Source organism: Talpa occidentalis, unplaced genomic scaffold (genome assembly GCF_014898055.3).
Source record: "Talpa occidentalis isolate TD23 unplaced genomic scaffold, MPIMG_talOcc4v2.1 talOcc4.4, whole genome shotgun sequence".
NCBI lineage: Eukaryota > Metazoa > Chordata > Mammalia > Eulipotyphla > Talpidae > Talpa > Talpa occidentalis.
This window is the reverse complement of record NW_023604295.1, coordinates 141,633,218-141,651,877: the sequence shown is the minus strand read 5'-3', so window position 1 is coordinate 141,651,877 and position 18,660 is coordinate 141,633,218. Positions and strand designations below refer to the sequence as shown.

The 18,660-nt window shown below is 37.6% G+C and overlaps 1 protein-coding gene across 3 annotated transcripts in view; it reads right to left on the bottom strand.

Moving 5' to 3' along the window:
- TENM3 (teneurin transmembrane protein 3) overlaps nucleotides 1-18,660 on the bottom strand; it is a 2,290,771-nt gene that overhangs the window by 1,431,397 nt on the left and 840,714 nt on the right. For all 3 annotated transcript variants that reach the window (XM_054701057.1, XM_054701061.1, XM_054701058.1), the window contains one exon: nucleotides 2,973-3,063. The gene's annotated coding sequence lies outside the window, so the exon portion shown is untranslated. Of the gene's footprint in view, nucleotides 1-2,972; nucleotides 3,064-18,660 lie in introns of those variants that run through there.

Sequence of the window (18,660 nt, the reverse complement as noted above, 5' to 3'; positions counted from 1 at the left end):
ATGTGACAGTGTCAAGGGAGGCAAAATAACAAAGGGAGGCTGGGGGTGGTGTCCAGATATGTCTTCTGAAATGTGACTTTTCATGAACTTTTGTTATATATCTTTATTGTGAAACTAAAAATAAATCAAATAAATCATGTAAGAATAAATAAAAATAAAATTAAAATATGTGTATGTTTCTTTTCTATAATAACACATTTCTGTTATCTTGGTGTTTTGTCCCCTACATTCTTCCCTACATTTGTGTGCTATTTCTTTGGCGCTTTCCTTGGTGACCTAGCCTAATTTCCAAGGATAGTTGCATTCCCACTTGCTTTTCAGATTTCTTATTGCCCTGATTTTTGCAAAGTTTGTATTTTTCTATTGTTTTAGTCCTTTGTAGGCATGGGAAATACAGGCTGTAGTAGCAGATTCCTTAAAAAAAAAAAAAAAAAGCAACAATGCCATAAGGGTTTATTTGACAAATCATCTGGAAAAGATTGTAAGACATGTCCTATGACTATCTATATATCACTGTTCATGGCCACACCTATGATGTTTGAGGAACCCTAAGCATTTAAGCAAAAGCGAATATTCCAATAATACCTGCACATGTCAGGCACCATGATGAAATCCAGGGACATAAGCATGAGTCGAGAGTACAGGATTTAAGTATGGGTAAGATGTGGTCTCTGCCATGAAGAAAAAAGTCCAGAAAGGACACAGATATGCAAATAGTTATAAGGCAATTTGATAAGTGCTTTTACAAATGTATGAACTAACTCCTTTGGGAGCACAGATAAAAGAACAATTAATTCAGCCTGAAGGAGTTCAGGGAAGCTTCAGATAAGAGGTCACATTTCAATGGGGCCTTGTAAGAAGAGTAGAACTTCACTAGGGATATAAGGATATGGGAGAGATAGAAAGGATCGAGGAAAACTATATAACAAGTAGAAGGATCAGCATGAATAAGGGTTCATAAAAGCTCATGATTCCATACCCGGTACATGTTCAGCTCCAAAAAGCATTTTTGAATGAATGAGTGTGTGAGCGAAAAAATGTTTGAGGAATTGGCAATAACCTACCATTTTCTCAAAAGATGGGTATTTTGAGGTTAAGAGAGGGCATAATTGTGGTGAATTGCACATTATTCATGGGAGTTATTAGTTGGGATTCCTATGTCATAGTTGCTATGATTGCATAAGGGGATAGAGATTCTCCAACAAAATCTCACTCTTTTCCTATTTTACAAGTGATGGGATGGGAGATGTGATGAAAAGGAATTATAGCCTTATTCATTTCTTAACTGATCTCCATAGCCTATTTCTAAATGAACAGGAAGTGTAGTGATTTAAAAAATTGGTCAGATGGTTAATAACTAGTTTTATTTATTTCACAGGAGAAGGTTTGAATTTCAAAATAAAAATCACTCTCCTCAGGAAGGGCTGTGTACTGAGAAATGTTTGTGCAGGCTGGTATTTCCATGACTACTGAAACAGGTGTCTATTGCACTCGTGCAAGCGGTAAGAGAAGGTAAATTGGAGGAGGTGATGGCGGGGTGGGTGGAGGGCTGGAAGAGAAGTTGACAAATTTGAGAGAGATGTAGGAAGTAAAATAGAGGTTGTGAATCACTTATCATGAATTTCAGTATTTAATAAATATGTGTAGATACCATTTAAACCCAGCTAGGGTATTTAATAGATTCCTTCATGTTTTCAGTGAATATTTATTGAGTAACAATTATGAACAAAGTAAATTTGGTCAAAACACCAAGGACACAATTGAAGACAGATAAGATCGCTGATCTAGTGGAAATTATATTAAGATGGGTAGACAAATAACAAGTAATAAACTAATAACTGCTGGACAGAATAATTTCAGAAAGGGCAAAGAAGTGGGGTAGCAGGGAACTACTGTAGATCGAGAGGTTAGGAAAGGTGTGTTGAACTAGAAGACATTTGAGGGCACCTGAGAGGCCAACAATCTGGAAATGACCACTATTTACCCTCCTCCTTGAGTAAGACCCCCCATTGTTCTCTTTATCATCTGCCTGATTTCTCCCTTATTTGATAATTCACAAGTGCCTTTTATTCTTGAGTCTCTGTATTTTTAACTCCTTAGTGTTGTAGCACTTAACTATGAGGATTGGCGATTCCTTCATTGAATGTTTTGCTACCTTCTGCCTCGGGAATAGAAGCATTTCCTACTACGTTTAAAAAATAAAATCAAAAGGCAAAACACAAATTAAATGATTCTTAATTCTCCCACACACAGCCTTTCTTAAAGATAGATGCTCAGGGCCTTCCTGGTGGTGCAAGGGGTTAAGCACAGCACGATGAAGCTATCAGCAACCTCTGCAGCAAGCGTTCGATCCCCGGCTGGCCAGGGAGCTACCCACATGTCACAGCAGACCTCTCCTGTCTCGCCCACTAGTCTGCCTGTTCTGTTCCCCACTCTGTCTTTGGTGAATCCTCTCACCCCCGCACCTCTGGCCTGTACGCCCAGTTCTTGTATGCATAAATAAATAAATCTTTAAATAAAAGATACATGTTCAAACATATGCATGTCTTAAATGGATCAAGCTTCAGTATTTATTTCCTTTTTTAAAAAAATTGAATAACAACTCAGTGTGTGTATTTAATTGCTAAAAATATAATTGTTTGAACATGTTAAAATTAGTATTATTATTAGAGCTGTAACTGATGGAACTACCAGACATCTGGAGAAATTGATCTCCAAAGGTTCTACCTTTTAACTTACAGTTCTGTTAATTTTTGGAAATTTATTTGGAATTATACAGTTGATCCTTTTTAAAGGTTACTTTGGATTGAAATATTGAAGACATAGTGTATATTAAGTTTAATGATGATTAGAATTCTTATAAGTATGAAATCTGCTGAAGGGGGAAGCATAAATAGGTTTTTCCATATGCTATATTAATATAAATACATTGTAGTATCAGACATTTTCATTTAGTGAATACCATAAAATACCTTAGAATGGATTGTTTGAGCTACTTTTGTTTATGGTGTCTGTGACTCTCATTCTAATTTTCCATGTTCTCGTAGAGAAGGAATCTGAAACCTTGGGGGAAAAAGAAAACATACAAATGCTATTAGAGTACACATTTTTGAGCAGCAGGAAGGCAGTAGTAAGTGTCAGAGATTGATCAGGATTGTGTGCTATATATAAACCATTGCCATCAGGTGTGCCTTGCTTCGAGGTCATCCATGCACCCAAGCAGTAATTTGAGCAATTTAGAATTTCAGGCAGCCTTGGGAGGGAATTAATTATTGAAAAGTTTAACTTCAAGTGTAAAATGTATCTGTCTGGCAGATTTCTCAAAGAAACAGATTCTGTCCTTTCATATTAAATTAGATTTGGTTGTTGAATCAAGATTTTTTAATAATTATTTATACACACACACATACAATATGACAGCATGCCATTAGTTTTGCAGAAGTAGGAGACCATTCCAAAATGGAGAATAGATATACATATATATTTGTTATTTTCCACCTACAATAATCCATGAAATAAAAAAGTCCTCAAGCTTTATTACTGAAGAGATGTTGACTTTTACTGAAGTATTGCTATTACATTTCACATTGTTGAAATGAAACTAATGTCAATAAATGGAGATGCATCAATAGTTATTGACTAAAAATATGCATATTAAATTCTTATTTGTAGATCACTATTCTAAATCATCTAGACTCTGTTATTGAAAAAACAATTAAGAATTCACCTTAGAATCTAGAATATCATACAGATTCCATTTCTATTAGCTTGGAATCAACTTTAATCAAATGGTAGATTCTTCATGGCAAAGAATTCACTGTAGAGTATAACTTACTGGTTTTCTATACACATTCTTTGCTTTCTTCTTTACCTAAAATCTCCAAAGTTTTAGAGCACATGTGACCACATTTCCAAGCTTGAAAGTGTAGACACACCACAAAACTGTGGTTATGAGAGGTGATGTGTGCTGTTAAGAAGTCGCCCTTCTAGGGGCCTCCCTGGTGGCACAAGTGGTGGCACTCTATGAAGCAATCTGCAGCTTTTGCAGCATGTATTTGATCCCTGGCCAGGGAGAATCCCACATGGTGCAGCAGACCTCTCCTGACTAGTCCACTGCTCCCCTCAGCAGTGTACTTCGGTCAATCTGCCTGTTCTGTTCCCCACTTTGTCTTTGGTTAATCCTCTCACCCCCTACAACTCTGGCCTGTACCCCAGTTCTTGTATGCATAAATAAATAAATATTAAAAAAAAAGAAGTTGCCCTTCTGAAAAATATGGACTTGCCCTGAGCTGGCTCATTCTTACAGCCTGGGAAGCAGACGTTTTGTCTGGAGCTGCAGGAAACATCTTGAACTTAAAGGCAAATACCTTGTGTTCTTTTGGTTTATATTTGTTACATCAGAGACTGACCAGCTCCTGTCTTGTTTAAGGCTCTAGCTGGGGATCCACTCAGTCTAGAACCTAGTAGATAACTCTATATCATCATCTATCTAACTCTTTCTATTGTTTCCCAACTTCAGAAAGTTCACCCTTCATAATCTGTAAAATGATCACTTGGATTAGGAGGTTTTTTTTTTTTGTTTGTTTGTTTTTTTTTTTTTTTTTTGGTCAGTGGACAACAGGGGGATTAATTTTGAAGCATTTATAAGCTTGTTAGATTTGTCATGTATTTTAGAAACTCATGTACCATGCCAATGAAAGTTAGATTGTTTTAACATTGAATTGCACTCTTGCTAGCTGAAGTTTTGGTGAGCATGGAAATGTTAGCAGTACTCATAGAGCTCCAATGTGTGAATGAAATTTAGCTTTTTAAAAGGGTGGTTTTGACATTCCATTGGCGGTATATTATAGGGAATTTATGAAACCCTGATCCCCTCAAAGGGTTCTTCTGGTTATTACAGAAGGTTATTACACCTGAAAACTGGAACTAACAGGGAAGGAACCTGACTGAGTAAGAGCTATGATCATGAACCAAAGGCAAGTATACAAAATTCACATTTGAAAAAGCTGCAATTCAGTTGATAGCATTTAGAAATCAAATTGTGACCTAGTTAATAAAAACTCACTCTCTTTATTTGCTTTGATGATTGAGAACTCCATGAGGGCAGAGACCAGGTCTATTTTATTTACCTCTGTATTCCCAGCACTTAACAAAGAGTCTGGATCAGAGGGGCTTAGTGAGGCTCATGCATGACTGAATTAATATCACATTTTAATAAAATATTTCACGTTAGAATCTATTCTGTGTCCATTTGTTCTGCAGATTAGCAACAAAAGATGACACAAGAGTACAAAAGCATAACCAAAACATTTTGAGGCTGCAAAATTGATGCCTGAGATGTATTTGAAAGAATTAATGGGAGGAGAGAAGGCAAGAAGGTCATTCCATGACATGGGAACAATCACTTGTGCTTGAGATGTGACCCAGCCAAACCGCCTTACCCTAGGAAGACCCTGAGGATGCATAATTAAGGAAAAAAGATAATCTAATGACCCCACAGTTCTACTCTTAGGTATATAATCCCCCAAATTGAAAGCAGGTACACAAATAAGAACATGACACACATGTCCACTGCAGCATTAGTCACAACAATCGAAATGTGGAAACAACTCAAATGTCCTTGAATGGACAATAAGACCACAAATAAAGAAACTGTGATATGAATATGATATTTTCCATATGTACACAATGGAATATTATGTATTCATAGAAATAAGATCTAAATGCATTATGGGAGTGAAGCCAGACATTATAGGTTATAATATACAACTCTACATGAATGAATGAATGAATGAATGAACGAATGAATGTATGAATCAGAATAGATAGCAACATAGGAAAACATTGCAGATTAGTAACTGCCAGGAGCTTTAAAGAATAGAGAAGCCAGGGCCTCCCCGGTGGCGCAGCGGTTGAGAGCTGGGTTGCGAAGCTGCCCGCAGCCTCTGCAGTGCCAGTTCGATCCCCGGCTGCTCCCTGGCCACCGGAGGAGGGTCCCACATGGCGCGCCGCCTGCTGCTCCCCTCAGCAGTGTACTTCGTCAGTCTGCCTGTTCTGTTTCCTGCTCTGGCTCTAGTGAATCCTCTCACCCTCCCGCGCTTCTGACTGTACCCAGTGCTTGTATAAATAAGTAAATAAATAAATCTTTAAAAAAAAAAAATAGAGAAGCCACTTTATTTACTTATTTAATAAATATGTTGTTGAAATGCCATTTGCTTACACCACTGTTAGTATTTTAGAAGTATAAGATCTTCCATTTCAAGTGTAGTTATCATAGAGCACCCATCACTGACGCACTCATATCCTCCACCACAGTCCACTGTGTTTTTTTGTCCCACCCTGTTCTCACCTCTCCCTCATCTCTCCCCTCCTGAATGCTTCAGTTGTATGGTCAGCTTTCAAGAGTTGCTTTTAAAGTTTGTCTTTGTCTGACCCTTTGCTTGGTTTCTCTATATTGCACATATATGTAACACCATCCAGCATTATCTCTCCCCTCCTGGGTTATTTCAACTTAGCAAAATCCCTTCCAGCTCTACCCATGTTGCCACAAATGACATGAGTTTATCTTTTTTGGTCACTGAGTAATATTCCATTGTGTATATATACTACATTTGCTCAATCCACTCATCTGTTTTTGGGCACTTAGTTCGTTTCCATGTCTTGGCTATTATCAATAGTGCTACAATAGACATAGGAGTATAGTTTTCCTTTAGAATTAGTGTTTTCTGTATTCTTCAGGTAGATGCCTAGTAGTAAAAGTGCTAGTTGTATGGCAGATCCATTTTTTATTTTTTTAAGATTTATTTATTTATTTATACAAGCACTGGGTACAGTCAGAAGCACAGGAGGGTGAGAGAATTCACCAGAGTCAGAGTGGGGAGCAGAACAGGAAGACTGACAAAGTACACTGCTGAGGGGAGCAGCGGGCGGCAGGAGAGGTCTGAGCACCATGTGGGACCCTCACCCAGCGGCCGGGGAACGAACTGGCACTGCAGAGGCTGCGGGCAGCTTCGTAACCCAGCGCTCAACTGCTGAGCCATCGGGGAGGACCCATTTTTTATCTTTTGAGAGAACTCCACACCGTTTTCCGTAGGGCTGGGATAGTCCACATTCCCACCAACAGTTTAGAGAAATCATTTAACAGGTAAGGGACTTTACTTTGGAATGATGGAAATGTTTGGGAAGTAGATAGGCATGAAGATTGCACAACACCATGATGATATTAATTGCCACTCAATTGTTTATTTGAATGTGGTCAATGGGATGTTATGTGACTTTCATTTCAATAAATCATTTTTTTTAAAGATACCCTAATGGCTTAGAAATTCATCAATCATTTTTTCAGAATTCTTTCATCAACATGACAGCAATTCTATGAATATGCCTATGTGTCGTTCTGTTTCCTGAGTATATTTATGTTAAAGTTACAATCATCAGTTCATGCCAAAGTCTAGGCACAGATTTTCTCAATTAAAACATTCTGAAAGTATTGGACTTTTCATGGTAAATTTCATGTAGTATACCCATATGTTGATTTTTAAAGATGAACATCTCAACTTAAGGGAACAATGCAATGTTACTTCAATTTTAACATTAAAAGAAATGAATCATTTCATGTACTAAGATAAGAGGAACTCCTGGAGCTCCAACTGGGTAGACAATGTGACCAGCACCCAGAATGGGGCCTGAACAGCACCCGCTGCAGATTAGGTGTTGACCCCTCACGTGAGCAGCACCGTGTCCTCTCCTGCATGATGCCAGAGACTGTGTCCTCTACCCCGAAGGCCCCAGGAAGTTTCCCCCTCCCATCATTCATATCCAGGAGCTGGAAGATCCTGTTCACTTTCAGAGAAAGAGGCAGCTCATGAATTTTCATCACATGCACAGATGCAGATACGGGTCAAGGGGAGTTTCATAGAGAGTCAGAGGCAGACTCGACACCTCCTACTCCCTAAGGGGCACAGTCGGAAAAGGGGGCACTTGTAACTTTTACATTTTCAGTAAAGCTGTCAAAATGAATTAAGCATAGTGGGAAAAGGGAAGCTATGTTTTCTGAGTTGAAGCTGAAAACTCAACAATGATGTGTCATGAATGCAAACAAACAATTGCAAATTGTTTTACTAAATGATAATGTGCATGAGGAAGGTACGTTGGTCATTGATGAAAAAATTCATATAATTTATCTCTGAATCACTTGCCGTGGAGGAGAGTGGTTTCCAGGGGGTGCTCTGAGGGCTGTAGCTGTTATGTTTCTGTATTTGATCATATTGTCCAGATAACTGCCTTATGAGAGTCCTAACGACAGAGTCCACAAGACAATAGAATGGTAATGACAGTACAGCTTACATTACATAGATGTTCACTGTGTCCAATGCCGTTATTTCGGAATAGTGAATTGAATGAACATTCGTGTCTTGCATAATATAGTAGTTAACTGCAGACTGCAGCTTGAACATACGTCTGTCTTCCAGTCCCAGCTCTGACCTTCCTTAATCTCTACGCCTCAACTTCCTCCTCTGTAAAGTGCATATAACAATAGGCCTATCTCATAGGGATCTTGTGATAATTAAATATGTTAATATATGGGGAAAAATATATGGAAAACACTGAGAATGGATGCAGCCTATGAGAGACAGCTGCTGTTATTATTCCTTAGGAGAAATCCATGTGATGAATTGGCTCAACCTTGCTCATCATATAATTAATATATCTAATTAGGTGGGAAGTTAGGGGATACCAAGAGCTTCTGTAGAACTCCTGTGCATGCCATGGCCATTGTAAGCACTGAGATTTGCTACTTTGGGAGTGCCTCTCACTGGACCCAACTCTTCTCATGCCTCACTGCTAAAGTGCTCTGGCAGCTCACAAGAAAAGCCGTGAAGTAGTCATTTTGGATTAAAAGGACACTGACCAAAACATCTCCCAAACACGCTGCATCTCCCCCCATGGTTTCGATGAGGCCTTTTTTTTTGCAATTGCAGATGTCATTTCCACAAATTCTCATTTTGGCATTTGGCACATGCCTGCTATTTGAAAGCTATGTTGCACATGTGCTGGCGGTTACCGCAACATTCTTTGGGGACCACTTCACACAAATTAGGTGAGAACTTATCTTTGTAAAAGAATGTCTGTCACTGACAATTACGGTGATGCCCAGCCAATGCCCACAGTGCGATACAGAATGTCAGCATGTATTTCTCAAGTTTTATGATTCAAGGAGGAAACATCAGGCTCGAATGGAAAAACACCAGCTCGGTGCTCCAGCTGCCACGCTTGTACCCCCATTAAAAATGGTGGCGTGTGGACTTTCGTTAACATACGTCACATTCATATAAAGAGGTGTACAAGCCACCAGCCACCGCCATAAAATGGGTCACTGCTTTAATGAAAGAGGGCCTTGTTGTTAACATATTTGGACCCCAAATCAAATTATGTAGTATTAGAGACTTTTTTTCTTTTTTTTTTTTTTTGGATTTAGCAGTCTTTTTTTTGTTCCATTGGAAAGGCTGGTTTTTGTGCTGAGCTGTTCAACTGAATTTCTTTGTTAATACAGTAACCAGGACATTTAAGGCCACACACCAGCTTTCACCAACTTTGCTGTGGAATATTTTATCATACATAAGCAACCTTCAAGTATATGCTTAGGGTACTGAGTTGAAAATGAAAGAAAGCCAAAACTCAAAGTGATGTTTCGCTTATTGTTTTTCACAGTGATAATTCTTATGTTTCCTGAAAACTTGATATGAACCTTGGCCTTTAGAATTTATGGTTAGTATTTTTAAATGATAGCCCCAGTAGGAAATATTTTAAATAAATAGAACCATCAGCAATCCATTATATTTGACATTTTCCCTTGTAATTTCTTATGAGATTTTTTATGCTGTAATGTGACATACGACATATACCAAATAAGTGTTTATTTATTATAGAACTAAGATGGTATGCAAAAAATATTTTGAATAGCGTTGTGAAATTTTAGAATCTTAGTTTTTTAGGGCTCATTAATGCAACTCTACGGAACTCTGGCTAAATGGGGGAAGAAAGCACGTTCAGGGTAAAATTATGTTCATTAAGATTCAGACTAGTATAAAATTTACATATTTCCCTGATTTGTTTTCTTTTTCTGGTTCTGGTGAATATGATGATTCGGCTCCGTTTAGCCAGGAGAAAAGGAGGAGCTTACCCTCTTTCCTCTACCAGCTCCAGGTCTTTGCCAGCACCTGCCACCCTGCAGGTACAAGATAAAGCAATTTCCTCAGCTCCCATGAAAGTCCGTCTGCAGGATGTGGGATAATAACAGAAACCTCATCCCAGGATCATTTTGCCAATTCCACTCCCACTCAGGCAGTAAAATCCCAGCTAGCAGCAGCTAATAGCAGCTAATAGTTATTGAGCACTTACTATATGCTAAGTGCTTTGTTTGTATTATTTCATCTCATCCTTGCACAATTAGCAATTCCACAGTGTAACTAGGCTATATTACAGCTATCAGAAGCCAATATTTATTGAGTACTTACGTTGAGCTAAGTGCCTTACTTGCATTATCTCATTTAATCTTCACACCAACCCTATGGTTTTGTAGTCATGGATTATTTTAGTTCATTGTGACTTACGGCAAGACCACAGACACTTGTATTCTCTTCTCTACCTCATGTAAATTCATACAGGGATGCAAATTAAAAATGAGATGGCTAGGGGAAGAAATGGAGAAAAAAGTGAAAAAGTAAGGAAGAAGAGAAGAATGAACTGATTTATTGTTTTGCCTACTAGGTAGGAGGAATCCAGTTTCATTTTTTTTTTTGAATTAAAAAAAGCCTCACTTTAAGGTAGAATTGCATGTTTTTTCCCATATTAAAAATGAGGAAAATGAGGATAGCCAGGGTTCAATAATGCTTGCAAGTGAATAGGATCTGCAAGAGAGTTGCCAATCATTGGAACTCGTGTTCAAATCCCCTGGCAGACCTAAGTCTCCACCGAAAACCCGGGGAGACAGGTGAGGTGTGGGCCCCAGTGCCAGATGAGAAGCCCCATTGGTTCCACACAACCCTGACCTGGGGTGGTGACTGGGAGAAGGTGACCTTCTCATGTAGAAATTACTTTTGCCCAGCGGGGCACCCAGGAGTGGGCAGGTGCACACCACAGGGCACTGCCTCGTACTTGCCCAAGAACCAACTCATGGTTTGCCTACCTCTGGCATCAGCTCGATTTTGCAGGCACAGAAGGAGACGCCTGTTGCTCTTAACTACATTCTCCAGGCTCCTTTTCCTTTACTTTCATCTGTGCATGTATTAACGTTGTTATGGTTCTGTACGCATCTTAACATTTAGGATGCCTCTATGTTCCTTTAAGGTAAAGGGATTTGGTCAGTGAAAAGTGGAGCAAATTGTGGAATATCTATTTATATCTGCATTTTTTTTCTATCTACACCTATTCCATAACCATATCCACTCCTCTCTCTTTCTCTCTCTCTCTCTCTCTCTCTCTCTCCCTCCTGTCTCTCACTGTCATTGACTATCTAATTTATCTGCTTTTCTCAAAACTTTGAGCATCTTAAGGACACAGACTTATTTATTGATGAATCCCAGCATTTTTCACAGAGGTCGGTTGAATGCCATAAATATTTGTTTGATCACCTCATTAGCGCTCTTCAAGTTTAATACAAATACTCTATATGAAAAGACAGAGGATATATATTAAAGTGATGAGATCTGCTAGAAAAAAAATACTATTTCTTTGTGCAATTTGGTCCATGTCTTATGCTGATTTACCTCTCTCCCCATCTCTTATTCTTCCAACTCCAGTGGTAAGAGGGTGACCCTTGAATTAGATATGTCCTTGACCTTCAGCATTGGCCAGGGGCTGAGGGGGCTCCTGCAGTCTGTTTTCCATGATGCTAAGTTGTTAGTCATTTAAAATCAGGCATCAATTTTTATATTACTCCCAAATCATAAAAGATTGCTTAACTTTGAACAAGTGTGTAGTGCTGTCTACGTAATCATCTCAGAAGATTTAAAGCACCGTAGGAAGCTGATAAATTGTTTTTAAAGCTAAGCATAGGCATGGTCTAATGTAGATGGAATCGATTCAGTTAAAACCTCCACCATGAAACACTTAAAAAGGTGATTGCTTTCTGCCCCTAAGCCCTGAGTAATAAGTTAAAATTAGAAATCGTTAAAAGTAAGCAGCATGTTTATGAAGGCTCAGGAATATTTGCAAGCAATATTTAAATATTTTTAAAACATGTCCGATGCAGAATGAAAAATTTCACTTTCTCTTTAGAGTCACTGAGGCGCAAGATAAGACCAGGAAAGTTCACCCGGCCATGTATATTTTACTGCAAACATGTCATTTTAGACATCCTTCAGAATGTATCTGGAATATGGAAAGCAATCCTACTGAGCTATTGTTTAGCACCACACATTGACATATTTATGTTTGTGAAATCAATCAGATCCGGCGACTATGAGGTTTTGGTTTTGTTTTGTTTTTTTTTTTTTTCCTGGTTTGAGTGGCGTCTGGAAATGCTTAGTAAATACAAAAATAAAAGAAAGATGCAATGTTACTTTGCCTCTTATTTTGTCCCTTAAAAATTAAAAAAAAAAAAAAGAGAAATCTGGAGGATAATTCAGAACATCATGTACAAAGAAACAGGAATAAATGGCCAACATGGCTGGTTGTAAGACGTCACACCCATCCCAGAGGCCGGATTCCACCCAACCTGGCCCTTCAGTTAAGTCTGCTAGGGGCTCAGGCATCTTTGCTCAAACCCTGGCAAAACACACAGCTCTCTGCTTCTCACAATGATTACAAATAGAATCAAAGAACATACACAACATACATAAAAACACTTTTTCCAAAAGAGGGTTTCATGGATAAATGTTATTTAGTAACAATGTAACAATGATCATGATTTAATTAGAACAAGCCTCTATCGTGGAAACTCAATATAATTTGCACTTTTTTCTTCATTTATTAGATTCTTACTCTCTGCACTCCGAAGGCAAGAGAAATGCGTGTTTGAAATGACATTTTTAGAAAACTGTACTGGAATTAAATGTATCTTATACTCTCACTCCATTTGTGGCAGACGGGGGTGAATGTTAAGCTTAACAAAAGCAGGCTTTCTTTTAAAATTAGAATCTCAAAGGAATCGATTTTTACAATAGTCACAATTCTTAGCCAAGATATGAATTTAATAATAAAGAGGGCAAGAGAAAGGAAGAATATTTGAATCATTATGCAGGAGAACTGGTTGAAGATTTTGTTGTAAAACAATGATAAAATGGAGAATTGTCTCCAGGCAATAAAGAGTCGAATCTAACTATACCTTAGGAAACTTTTCCAAAGTTCTATTTCTTTAACTTTCTTAAACATCTTCTGGTGTATCAATTCCAGCAATATTTTGGCAGCCTAAAATTACACCATTCTGACCTTGACATTAGTATTCAACAGCACTGATGAAAGAATGACAGCTTCTCCATCCTAGTGGGTGATCTTGCAAGCTTTTACCTTCATGACTATGGAGTTTCTGTCAAATGTGCTTCCAGCTGAATGATCACATTCTTTTGAATTATGAAGTGGCTGCAAACTGTGCTAATTGGGTCCACACTGATGTCACTGATTAAACAGTCTTGATTGTCTTAAAGTCAAAAGTATATATAATTTGGTCAGACATCTATATTCCTGTTAGCATAATCCATAACTATAGTCATGCAGAATTGTTTTCATTAAAATTATCTCTAAAGACATTAAGATAAATTAAGGCAAACATAAAGAAATGAATATAATATCTAAGAGCAACTACAATGAAAGGTTAAACATTGTGGTTACTTTTTTTTATCATTTATGAAATGTGAACAGGAGCCTTGGGAGTGTAGGGAATGGTGAATGTTCCATCTTTGCTCAGAATTGAGCTATAAATGTAACAGAACAAAGAGCACATGTCAGACCACAGAAACCAGAAGAAATGAAGCCTTGAACTAAGGTAGTCATTTCCTTTTGTGTATTACAAAGTCTTTCCTAAATTTAAAGGCTCTCTAAAGAGTAAGCTCCTAAATGGCAGGGGCAAGAGCAGAAAAGTTTAGTTCTCCAGCCAGTACAGAGCCAATGAGACTATGGGGGCCACTAATTAATTACTCTCAATGTAAATGTAACGGTCAAAGGTACTAATGGAAATTAATGAACTTCTCCATCACATCTCAGCGCTCGTTTGTCACAAATATATATAACTTTAAATAGGTGGAATAGGAATAGGATAGCTAAAATTAAGAAATTCAAATAACGATATATGCTATTGAATATCAAGTATAAATTTGTCTACTGACTTATACATTTAATATAGGTATGTTGTATAGTTTATGAAATAATTTCAAAATATTTTGTAAAAAGAAAGTACAGAAATTGATTCCTTTAAAACTCAGGATAATGCAATATCCAGGTTTAAAAAAATACTAATTTTATCATAACTGCTTCTGTCAAGAATAAATCGTTACAGATACGTTTATATGTGCCTTTGTTTTCGTTCATCCTCCCAGGGGGTAACTGCTGTCTTGGCCACTTGTTTATGGTCTGATACTTGTATTTTTTTTATATTATCCATAAATAATGAACATAGTTTATGTGTTTTGTAATTTAGAAATGATTTTATAGTTACATGTTCTGGAACTAGCTTTTACACTCATTCATTTTAAAACTTGCAATCTTGATGTATGCAACTGGTTAAATATTATGGTTCATTCATTTTAGATTCCTTGTAGTAACCCAATAATCCATGATTCATTTATTATGTTAATGAGGTATTCATTGAGCATATACTACATTCCAGGCAGCCATCTAGGAATGAGGGCAAAGCAGTCGACTTAACAGAAAAAAATGGCTGCTATTGTGGGGACAGATTCCAAAGGCTATATTCTTCCTTTCAGGGATGCTTTCAAGTGTTTATTGTTACAAACAGCATCACACTGACAAGTGTGGACATTATTACCACTTGCGTATTTGTTTAATGTGGAATATTAGTTTTGTTGTATAGGCATACTTCCTTTCAATCTTACTATGCAAATCCAAATTGCTATGTAAATCCAATTAATAACATAATTTAACTTTATACAGCCACCAGGCCCACTTGTGAGCCTCGTAGTGGGCTCATCTTTTCATGTCTCATATCAAACTTCTTAACTTTGGCCTGTGGATGTATAATGACACTTTATTGCATTTTCCTGATTATAGACGAGGTTAGCATCTGATACATAATTATATACCACTATACCACTCTCCATTTCTCTTCTATGGATTGCCTGTTCTTATTCATTGTCTAGTTTTGTACTGGTCTTTTTCTTATTGATTTTTAGAAGTGCCTATTTACTCTAGATAGTATTTATTGTTGGCCAGATGAGTTGTTTTGTTCCAGCATGGTTTATATATTCTTAAACATACTTTTATCTTGAAAAGGTATTTCAGCATCATAATATTTACCAAAATTGGACATTATGGATCTGTATTTTTTCTCCCATTTTAAGGAAATCATTGCTTATCTCAATGCCATAAAGACATCCTGTTATATTTTCTAAATGCTTTAAAATCTATTTTTCTTGTTGTTTCATGATTTTCATACACCTGGAATATACTTTTGTATTTGAGGGAAGGGGCTAGCTTTATTATGCCCACCCCCCCCCCATTAGCAACCTTGACAGTTATTGAAGATATCCACCAATACTCTATTTGGCTATTTCTGGCTCAGGGAGGAGTGGTCTCCTCCATTCTCTTTGGAGTTTGGTGAGTCCATGTGACTTGCTATGACCAATTCAGTATGAGGACATGGAGGAGTGTGTGCCCCTAATCTAATAACCTGGGTCCAAAAAATGAGTAGGGGATTGGCCTTCACCCAGCGACCCTCGGGGCAAAATTGTAAAGTGGATGAAACTTTTAAGGATGTGTTTTCATTCTTCTTTTACATTCCTCACTCACTCACTTTGGCTCCCAATTTTCCAATCCCCTTCCAAGATAAAGTCTTACAGAACTACGTTATCCAGAAAAGATTTGATCCTCTGGATTTCTCTCTTTTCTCCCCGCCACCCCCACCCCCACCCCCACCCCACCCCGCAAAGTAAAGTAAACAAAACAAATCTATCTCAAGATCTGCTTGCCAAAGAACACTGAAGTTTGCCAGCTGTAACCACTGGATAGGAAAATGAGTAAGAAATTAACTGCTTTTTTTTCTCTCAGCAGTGAATTCATGCTGACAAGATGGTTGTATTATGATCGGGCATACTAGAATAAAAAAAAAAATCTTCAATTATCTCAGGAAATACATTTCCAGAGATTTCAATTTAATCAGGCTTGTTTTTTTTTTTTTCGGTTATTGTATTTATTTTTTAATTGAGGTTACATTGGTTTACAACACTGTATGTGATTTAGAGGCATATGATCACGCCTCTTTAGCTGCAGAGTTGGCTTTGAAAACGGTTCTGTCCCCTAACTAACTTTGTGACTTTTCACGAGTTGCTTAACTATCCTACACTTCAGGGCCTTCATGTATACAGTGAAAATAAAGATATTGTATTATAGTAATGATATAGGAATTAGAACATATAGCAATCACTGATAAATAAAACTATTATTATTATTACTACTACTATACTTTTTAATATTTGTAATAGTTACAATTCTATGATTTGATGTTAGCAGAAGAACTATTTTATGATAAACTATACTACCTAACACAAGGCAGGAACTTTTTCTGCTTTGCCCATGGAGAAGAATTGTTCATTTGACCATAGTTTTTCCCCTGAGGATTCAGAAGTAATAAAGGGAGTTCAAATTTGCTTATTTATTAAAAATAATTATTGCAAATTAACCTGGCAAGAGTATCTTATTTGTAAAGAAGTATGGAAATCTAAAAACAAGTAATACTTTCACTCTTTAGTTCCTTCATCATCATTGTTAGCTAATTCAAGGAGAACCTCATAGCTTTCTAGAAAACTAGCCCCACGTTCTTCCTTTCTACCTTGGGATGAAAGTTTCCCATCATATATCCATTTCATATTGTCCAACACAGAAAGTTAAACCCAATTGAACTTTTACACAGTGAAAGATGGAATCAGAGTGTTAATCAAAGTACTAAAGATTTTAGATTCTGATTTTATGATATCAACAAGGTGTTTTTATCTTTCTGTTAAGGCTTTAGAAAGAATTCTTTTTACTTCAATATAAACCATATACAATGTCCTTACTTGTGGACTGCTTGTGGGATTAAAAAAAAAACAGCATATCTAAAGATTTCCCTTTCATTTTCCTAGGTTCATAGCAAACAGATTATTTTTACAGCCCACCAGTTGTTAATTCCTAAGAACCAGCTAATGGTGTTGATCATGCAGGTCTCACTAGTCTATGAATTATTAATTCATTTTCAAATAAAGTTCGAGATTTAATTATTTTTTGCAAAATATTTGATGATGATGTTATTAGAGGAAGTGTGGGTCAATATTATTATCACTAATTATTCAATGTGATGACAGATTTCCCTAAACCTACTTAGTTTAGATGTAATTTTAACTTTCAGAATACATTTTTATGAATTGTCTGTGTTCAGTAAGAAAGAATCCTGAGTATTGAAAATAGTCTACATCTCCTGTGAAGACCTAGCAGAACTGCTCACTCCCCAGCACGTCAGTCTGAACTTGACCTGCAATTATTTTTGGGTTAATGTTTCCCCTTTCAAAGTTTCTCTGCTGACTAGCAGAGAAATATAATAAAACTAGGAAAATATTTTATACCACAAAGTTATTTTTAGGTATAAAGAGGACTTTCTCTCTTAAAATCTTGGAAAATCATTTGAGGTAGCAAGGAAGATTAAGTAGCCCTACTTTATGAGTGAAAAACTGGGATACAGAGAATTATCCTAAAATCCAGACCTGGTAACTGGTGGCAGGATGAGAACCCACTTTTCCATATCCCCTGCACTGCATACAGCTTATGCTTCTTCAAACAGACTTCCTTTGGAGTTCAGTTCAGTGTTCATACTGCTGTGTGATCTAGGCCAAAAATATGCAAGAGAGAGAGAGAGAGAGAATGTGTGTGTGTGTGTGTGTGTATGTGTGTGACCTTCATATAAAGAACCTGTGACTGTAAAAGGAACATTACATTAAATATTGATTACACGGCTTTGCGTGGTTTTAAGCATTTTATAATAACTCATTAAGACTTTAGCTTGGGGGCCTCCCTGGTGGCACATCTGGTTGAGCGCAGTGCTGTGAAGCTGTCTGCAGCCACTGCAGCACCGGTTCGATTCCTGGCCCGCCAGGGAGATTCCCACATGGTGCGCAGACCTCTCCTGCCTCGTCCACTGTTCCCCTCAGCAGTGTACTTCAGTCCTTCTGCCTGTTCTGCTCCCTGCTCTGGTCTGGTGAATTTTCTCTCCCTCCAGCACCTCTGGCCTGTACCCCGGTGCTTGTATAAATAAATAAAATCTTAAAAAAAAAAAAAGACTTTAGTTTGGGCGCCTCCCTGGTGGCACAAGGGTTAAAGTCTCAGCACTATCAAGCTATCACTAGCCACTGCAGCATGAGTTCAATTCCTGGCCAGGGAGCTAAATGACATGGCCCAGCAGACCTCTCCTGTCTTGCCTGCTGCTCCCCTCAGTAGTGTATTTAGTAGATCAGCCTG